Below are 7,911 nucleotides of genomic sequence, written 5' to 3' on the forward strand. Positions count from 1 at the left end.
GTACGATTTCCACAGATACAAACCTGGGTGCTACAAATGTGACAGAAAGAACTACATATGTTAAAGAACTTGCTTGAGAAAGGTTCATTTCAAGGTGAGTAAGCTTATGGTCTGTGAACAAAGTCTGGTCTCATTCCTCTTTGGTTTCACCCCTCTTCCCACCTGCCTTGCACCTTGTAATGATTGAGGTGAAAGGCAAGAGGTTGGGGCTAACTGCAGCCCCCTGGCTGAACAACTCGCCCATTGTTCCTCCAGGTGTCTCCCGGGGCGCGTCTCCTGCCTCAGCCCGCTGCCGGAGTCCAGTGCAGCATCCACCGAATCCATAAAACTCCCGTTCCTGGGTGTTGTACTGACTTTCTGGTTTGCATTTCAAGGTGCCGATGTCCTGTCTGATGTCCTGCATGATGCCCCAGACTGTCCATATTGCACCTTCACTAGGCCAGGGTGATGAACACACATGTGGACCTGCATGGGGGAGGGACAGTGTGACGAGCTGCCGTGTGTCCAGCTCTAAGCTCCACTCAGGCCCAAAACTCAGGTTTTCAGTGTCAGCAGAAAAGTCCCCATGATCCAGTGAGAATTTCACAAGGACTTGTAGTTTCTAAAAGAGTTTTTCCTGTGAGTGTTTGTGCTCATGCGTGTGTTAACAATGGATCACTCATTCTGACTGGACTAGCCCAAAACTTATGAAACAGTTGCGCATGTGTTTGTGGGAAAAAACTAACCGGGACCATCTAACCTGAATGTCCTCAGGTGCGGTCAGTGTTGGTGGGAATGGAAAATTCCCTTTGCAGGAGCTGTCCTCCAAAAAAGGCAAACAGACTTGAGCTTCAAAGAGGGGTCTGTTCCCTGCCAAGACCTGCACCAGCTCTGACACCCGTCCAGCCCACGGCGCAGGCAGGGACCCAGCGAAGGGACGTGGTTTTGAAGATGGCTGGTTTTGGAGAGGGTTGAATTTCGAGTGACTCAGATCTTACAGGTTTGCCCCTATTTACCAAAGGGAAACATCGATTTGGCCAGTAACTCTGCACTAACACTGTGCTCTAATGGGTTTCAGCTTTCCGAGTGCTTTGTTAGACCTTGCCGTGTTCCCCGGATGGAAATGACCCTGTCAGCTAATTTACAAGGGTGGTTTGTGTCTCACCCGGAGATGTGGCCAGTCCTGTGCCCTTCTGCACCGTGCTGGGACTGGAGCTGAGGAGCTGGCTTCCGTTCTAACCCTCAGCTCACTGGTCTTGTCCATGCAAGGTTGGTTGGTTTTTTTTTCCCAATCCTGCATTTTTAATATAAATAAAAAACTTGATCTCTGCCACTGGGAAACTGCATCCCATTTTTTTTCCTAACAGAAAAATGGGAATAGGTTTCCTTTAACTAGTGGAAGGGTCTAGACTCTAAAAAGGTTTTTATTATTGTGCGCCCGGGGTCCTTAGTTTTAGACATTTATCTTCTGGCGAACCAGTAGGGAACTAGAAAGGCAGTATTTCGCAACTCCTAGACCCTCAGCTCTAAATAATGACTCCAACCTGAAATTGAAGCAGGTGCATCATCTTCTTCATTGTGTCACTTTTAGCACAGACATTATACTTTATGGGCCTCCACTATCAAAATAGTTTGTGCAACGGACCCTAAAAATGGCGATGCGTCAATCAATCAGTCAGGCTTTATTGCCTCAACTTCCTTTGCGGCGGGCTGATAAGGCGGATTGTAATAGGCGGTAAGAAACACCACGAATACAAATGCATCGTAATGTGGGGCCATTTCCGCCTCTTTACTTCGAGGTCCATAGCTGCGCTCGTGGGAATATCCCAGAGCATCAGTCACACCGAGCCAAACGCATCCCTGGGGTAACCTCATCGATGCTGCCCGGCCAGGCCAGCTCGGAGGAGGGGTTCGGTCAGCCGTGGTGGCTTGCACAGGCTCCTGGGGAAAGCCACGCGCCGGCTGTGCTGGCGAATGGGATGGGACGCAGTGCTGGAAGAGGAGTGAAAAACAGAGTGGGGTGGCGGGGCAGGCAACAAAGCTGAGGGCTGGGTACGCCGTGGGGCTGTTCCAGAACCACGGGGTCTTCATCCATCAGCCGCCTGGCTGTGGCATGGGGACTGGTACCCCCTGCTCCTGACCCCTGGGGTTTTAGCCCACAGGAGGAGGTCCTCCAGGTTGGTACTAGGGATTGCTGAGGTTCCCTTCGCTCTTTCCGGTTTTTTGGCTTTGGTGTGGAGACATCTCGTAGGCTTTCTGTAGACATTATATGTGGACATGTGTTTTGTGACCAGCAAGGACAACTTTGTGTGGAACAGATACACCCACAGTGACACTGAAATAAGGGCAAGTATTGGTATTATCTGCTTTATGGAAACAGGACCAAAATCTGGGAATATTAAACTGTTAGTGCAAGTGAACAAGTGGCCGTCTATGGAGTAGTGCTAGGGTATGGCATGGGAACTCTGCAGTCCACGTCTCCGGCTTTAACGGAAATATTTGGTTTTGAGCGGGCAGTGGTTATGCCAGATGATTGGCTCCGTGTTAGTGCTCACATCAGACACACAAAATAAATCTCACCTTGAACCTACATGTTGATGTCTGCGTAGCTGTCTGTTGTCACCCAGTTCTCACGCAGTTCGGAGGAGTAACTTAGAAAAGATGATTTAGAAAAAAAGATTATTAGGGTCAGTAAGAAAAAAACATTTGGCTTCTGAATATAAAATTCCGTAAAATACGTGCAATAAGAATTTGGTACTTTGGATTCTTCTAAAGAGGACCAAAATTTTAGGTAATATTCTAAGAAAAGTTGTTTGTAAATATGAATCCAACATCTATTCTGCAAAACAGAATATTTTCCAATACTTGTCCCTTCCCCAAATACTCACATTGTTTCTATCAGCTCACAGAGTTTATTATCGTATTTGTAGTGGAAATCTCTAATTTGATATTTCTCTAGTGAGTTTAATGAGCCCGAAAAGTGACATTTAGAGCTAGTTTTCTCTTTGTGCCTTGAAAAATGAAATACAAGTAGTTATCTGTTAAATGAGATAATTACATTGCTACTTTGCTAAAGGCACATATTAGTGATTTTTAGCTTGTTTCACTTAATTAAAGCTTTACAAAAGGTAGAGTGCCAAACCGTTAATAGACCTGTTGGAACAGTTACTGAGACTGTGAAATAAACCCGCTTGTTCTAAACAAGTCACAAAAAGAGATTGATGAAATGGCTGGCAGCTCAGGCATGAATTTCAGCCTTGGCTGCATTAGAGCAGATGTAATAACAGCAGCAAGTAACCAATAGTTTTAATTTTACTGATCTTTCTGCAATAATTATAAGGAACTTTTAATGTCTGTAATTAGAACGTTACAGATAGGGTGACTTAGACCAGTGCCGCACTGTGAAAAATTGGATACTTACCATAATTGAAGATTAATCACTTTTCATTACCGGGAAGGGATGCAGTTACGATTTTGAATGGGCTGAGATGCAGCAGATGAATTATGGGCAAACAAATCCACGTGTTTGAAGTTAGCGACTTTGAGGCCGGTCGGTGCGTCATCCCTGCTGACATCATCCATGGGGTGATGAAAACTGGGAGGTGTTTGCCTGGCAATTGGAGCCCAGAAGTTTGCTTTGCTGGAAGTTCTGATCAGGTGATCACTGAGCTTTCCCACTCCTCCCTCCACAAGCTTTGGGCATCGTCGTTTTAAATGTCTGGATGGGCAGAACAGCCAATAAGCCTGGGCGTAATCCAAAATAAATTGATGCCGCTCTCCCAGAAGCCTCTGAGCAGGTTTGACCAGCAAGGGATAACCTAGGAGGTGCATTACACGGGCAGACAACGGTGCACGGGCTTTGCTGGGTGTGTCGTTATTCCCTGTTGACCGGTCCCTTTGGTGGCTGTGCAGAAGAGGTGCCTCTCCCTGCTCGCAACGGGAGCATGTGGAGAGCCAGCTCCTCACCCCACGTCCACAGAGCAGTCTCTGGAGTTGTGGAAGGTTTGGTCTCCCTGACAGACCCGCTGAGGAGAAGGCAAAAGCAGGTTGCAGGAAACCCCGGTCTGATTAAACTGTTTAATTTTGTGGGCGCTGTAGGAAGCGTAGTCCAAGCAGGGAAGTCCCCTGTAATCGAGAACGGTGCCAGTGGAACACTGCTGGGCTGGCAGCAGTTTCACGTGGCAATGTGTTTTGAAAAGCTGAGCTTTCCAGCGGAATATGTGGATGTCTGGATGAAAATGAGGGGTTTTTCTGTTTTGATGAAAAGGCTCTAATTTATTTTATTTTTTTTTAAATCAGCTCTGCTCTTTTGTGTGTGCATTCGCTGAGACCAGATTTATGACTTTGACCATCATGTGTAGCACCCTCAGCACCCTGTAGCGCCTTTGTGTTTAAAAGGTGGCATTTTATGCTTGGAAGACCATGTGAAAATATCACCATCTTGCTCAAACATTCTCCTCCTTGTGTGTCTGTCACTGATTCCAGCTGCTGAATGCAAGGGCAGCAGGCAGACAAACCCTGCTCCAGATGTTAATTTGTACGTCCGAAATAGTCCAGATATGGATTTCCCAGAAACACCTGATTTTAGGAGCAATAAATAAGCTTAGCTGTGAGAGAGCTGTTTCCCTCCTCCCTGGCTCCAATGGCTTTGTTCTGGCTGGAGCAGAAGAGGTGAAATAACGGCGCTGGCTGTCCCCGCGTGCCGTGTGCGCAACTGTACTGGCCGGGCTCCGCACCTTCCTCTGCTGTCGTTAGGCTGAGCGAGGATGTGGCTGCTCGTGACTGGGTGATTGATGTCAAATGTAGTAGCAACGTTAAATTTGTCTGAAATGGACAAAGAAAAGCATTATTCACTGTAAAAATCTTGTCTGAAGTTCCCATCTAGCCAGTGCTGTTCCTAAATTACATTTGTATGAATTTTAAAATGGTTTTTTAAATTTTGTGGCCCATGATTGTTCCCAAGGTCACAAAATCAGAAAGCTGGGATCTGAGGCTTGTTAAAGCCGATAGTGAAAAATGTGCCTGTAATATATCTTCATATTTGCAAACGTATTTTATTGCTGTCCATATCCTGTGAGAAAAATCCAATGTTCTTAAAAGACAAGCACTGCTTGTTATATAGACACTTATTAATGTTTATTAGAAACTCATCTCACTAACATCCATGGCTTTATTGGAAGTTCCTTAAGTAGCAAATCCAATTTCCTTTCTTATGCTTGTGCTTACTTAATTAACATCAAAAATTGAATGAGGCAAAACAAAGTTTGATATTCATTTTAATAAGTTCTATAAAGTTAGCGTAATCTCATTGCGGACATTCTTCATTGCTCCAACCACATCCACCAAGTGCCTTTGCAGCCGTGGGGAGGTTAGATAACCTAGCGACTAATGAGACAACTAGTAGAAGAACGGAATTAATTTTCAAATGCACCCTTCACAGTCCGCGTTCTGGCGGCGCAGGACTTTGTGCCATGTACCGGTGTGATCTTGGCAGGCAGCTGGACATGTTTTGACGTAGAAGAGGGCTCAGACCTCGTCCTGGGAGGAGATGTTTTGCAGAAAAACCTCCAGAAATGCACAGTATAGTGCGTGCAAGGACAGAAAGCAGGGACCTGCAGCATGGTTCCCATTGCGACACTTCCTGCGGGTGCATCATCCCGCCCTGCGGTGAATTCGGCCCGACGCGCGCGCCAGCTTCAGACTGCGCCCGCTCTGCCAACTCACTTTTATCCAAATATTTACCACATCATGTGATGTCTGTTGACCTTAGAACGAGCATTATCATATTGGAAAGTAATGATAAAAAAATACTGTACTACAGTAAAGCTATTATAAGCTGTAGTGTTTGTGCCATTACTGGGGAATGTGCTATTGATTTCTTAATAAATTATGCCATAACCTACATTTCTGCCTTAGGTTAACATTTAACACCACGAGCAGAAGAAAGGTACAATATTATCCTGACACCAGAACAAGACACCCGGCCACAAACTTCAGCACGTGCTTTAGAATCAAGAGTGCTGGGGCTTGGTCACTGTGATTTGTGCCGGTCCCCGCTCCCCTGGCTCCCAGCCGCAGGGTAACCCTCGGTCGGTTTTACTGCTCTGCTGCCCCGTTCCTCTTCCAATCGGTGGAGGGTTCAAAGGAAATTGCGACTGTTTTGTAGCCATGAGATAATCCTGCTTCAGTAGGGCTGAGTATCAACAGGAAACGTCTCAGGATTAGGTTTATGGAAGCAAAAGACAAACCAAATCCAGCCTGGTAACTGTTGTGAGTAGATCTTTTTATATTAAAGTGGAATGTTTTCTCTGTGAGAGTGTTTCTAGATGAGGGTTTTCTTTATAACTTTTATTTTTCAAATTCCTTTTTAATTTTAGGAGGAAAAATCACTGTAATGAAATTTTTCACCGTCTTTTTCCAAGCTAAGGGGGTAAAATGGTTAAAAGAGAGAAAGGAAGTTCTGCACACTCTTCTAGCGAGTATAAATATAAATAGCCGTGTAAACCTTGAGCTGTACCACATGCATTCTGCTGGTAAATGGGAATTACAACCCGGAGTCTTTGCAAGAAGGGCTTCCGGTGCCAGCTGAGAAGCGGCTCTGTCTGTCTGTATCAAAATTCAGCTCGGAGAGAGGAGGTGGGGAGGGACAGACGCCTCTGCTTTGGATGGAGACTAGCTACTACCGAGCTGTAACCTTTATTCCTGAGACTAATATTTCAGAAGCTATTTTTGCCTCCCGTTTTCCACCCAGTTAGCATCAGAGAGCTGCTCTCTGCACATCGTTCATAGGAGTCCTGGGCAATGTGATGTGTCCTAGGAGGTTCTGAGAATATTGCTCCTTTACACAGACGTGTCGTTGTCTGTGACAAAGGTGCCCTAAGTGTACACAGGTATGAAATTATTGGTTTAAAAATGCTGGAATGAATGTTTTTATACAAGTATTTGTACATATACTTTCCCTGTTTGTGTTTCATGCAAAGTTCAGGAATGTGATTACCATCCCTGTGAATTTCCTTGCCCCTGCAGATACCCTGATTTGCAGCTGAAAGTTCATAAGTGAGATCCCTGAGCCTTGTCTCTGTTGCCTGAGGAGGCCAGGACAGCTGTGGCGACAAAAGCCAAGTGTCCTAGACGCGAAAATGCCCGAGAAGTTGCCGTTAGTGAGGGATACCCGCCATCACCAGCAGAGGCAGTGGGGTAAGCTACTGGGAAAGCGGCTGAGCAAGGGAAGGGAGGGAGTGATTCCGGAGAAGGTCACGTTTCCAAGAGAAGAGCTAATGGGGAGAATGGAGATGGACTCTGCAGCACCGCAAGTGAAAGCATATTTCCTGTTACAAAGAGATCTTATTGATGCTCTACTGACACGGGAATTAGCTCTCCGGGACGACAGCTTCGGCTGCACGATCCAAATCCGCAGTGTCTAAACCTGCATTTGTGTATCACTCCTACACACAAGCTTAGAGACTACCATGGAAATTTTGCTCCCGTGGCACAGGAATAAACTCAGACAATTTTTAGATACTTACCAAAATATCCTCTAAGTAAAAAATTCAAGAGTCCCCATTAGTATTAAACATTTCCTCTTCATGCTGTCAGTGCTGCCATAGAAAGAGAAATGTACCTCAGCTTGGCTCCAGCTTAAATCCCCTCCCTTCTTGTACTCTTTAAATAGCAGAATATCAGCTGAAGAAACTTGTTGCTGCCGATGACCGTGATTCATGAGCCATCTCAAAGAACCGGGAACTTAATGGCTGTTTTTCATATCCTGATAACGGCGTTGTGCTCTAATCCCCCGGCTTCTAGCTGGAAATTCATTTAGATGTATTGCAGTGGCTCTTCCAGCTTCCAAGCCCCGTGGCGGCTGGTTTTATATTCCTCCCAGTGCTAAGCCTGGCTTTGGCGGGGCTGCTCCTGGCTTAGGCTTGTGGAAGA

Source organism: Buceros rhinoceros, unplaced genomic scaffold, assembly GCF_000710305.1.
Source record: "Buceros rhinoceros silvestris isolate BGI_N320 unplaced genomic scaffold, ASM71030v1 scaffold3269, whole genome shotgun sequence".
NCBI lineage: Eukaryota > Metazoa > Chordata > Aves > Bucerotiformes > Bucerotidae > Buceros > Buceros rhinoceros.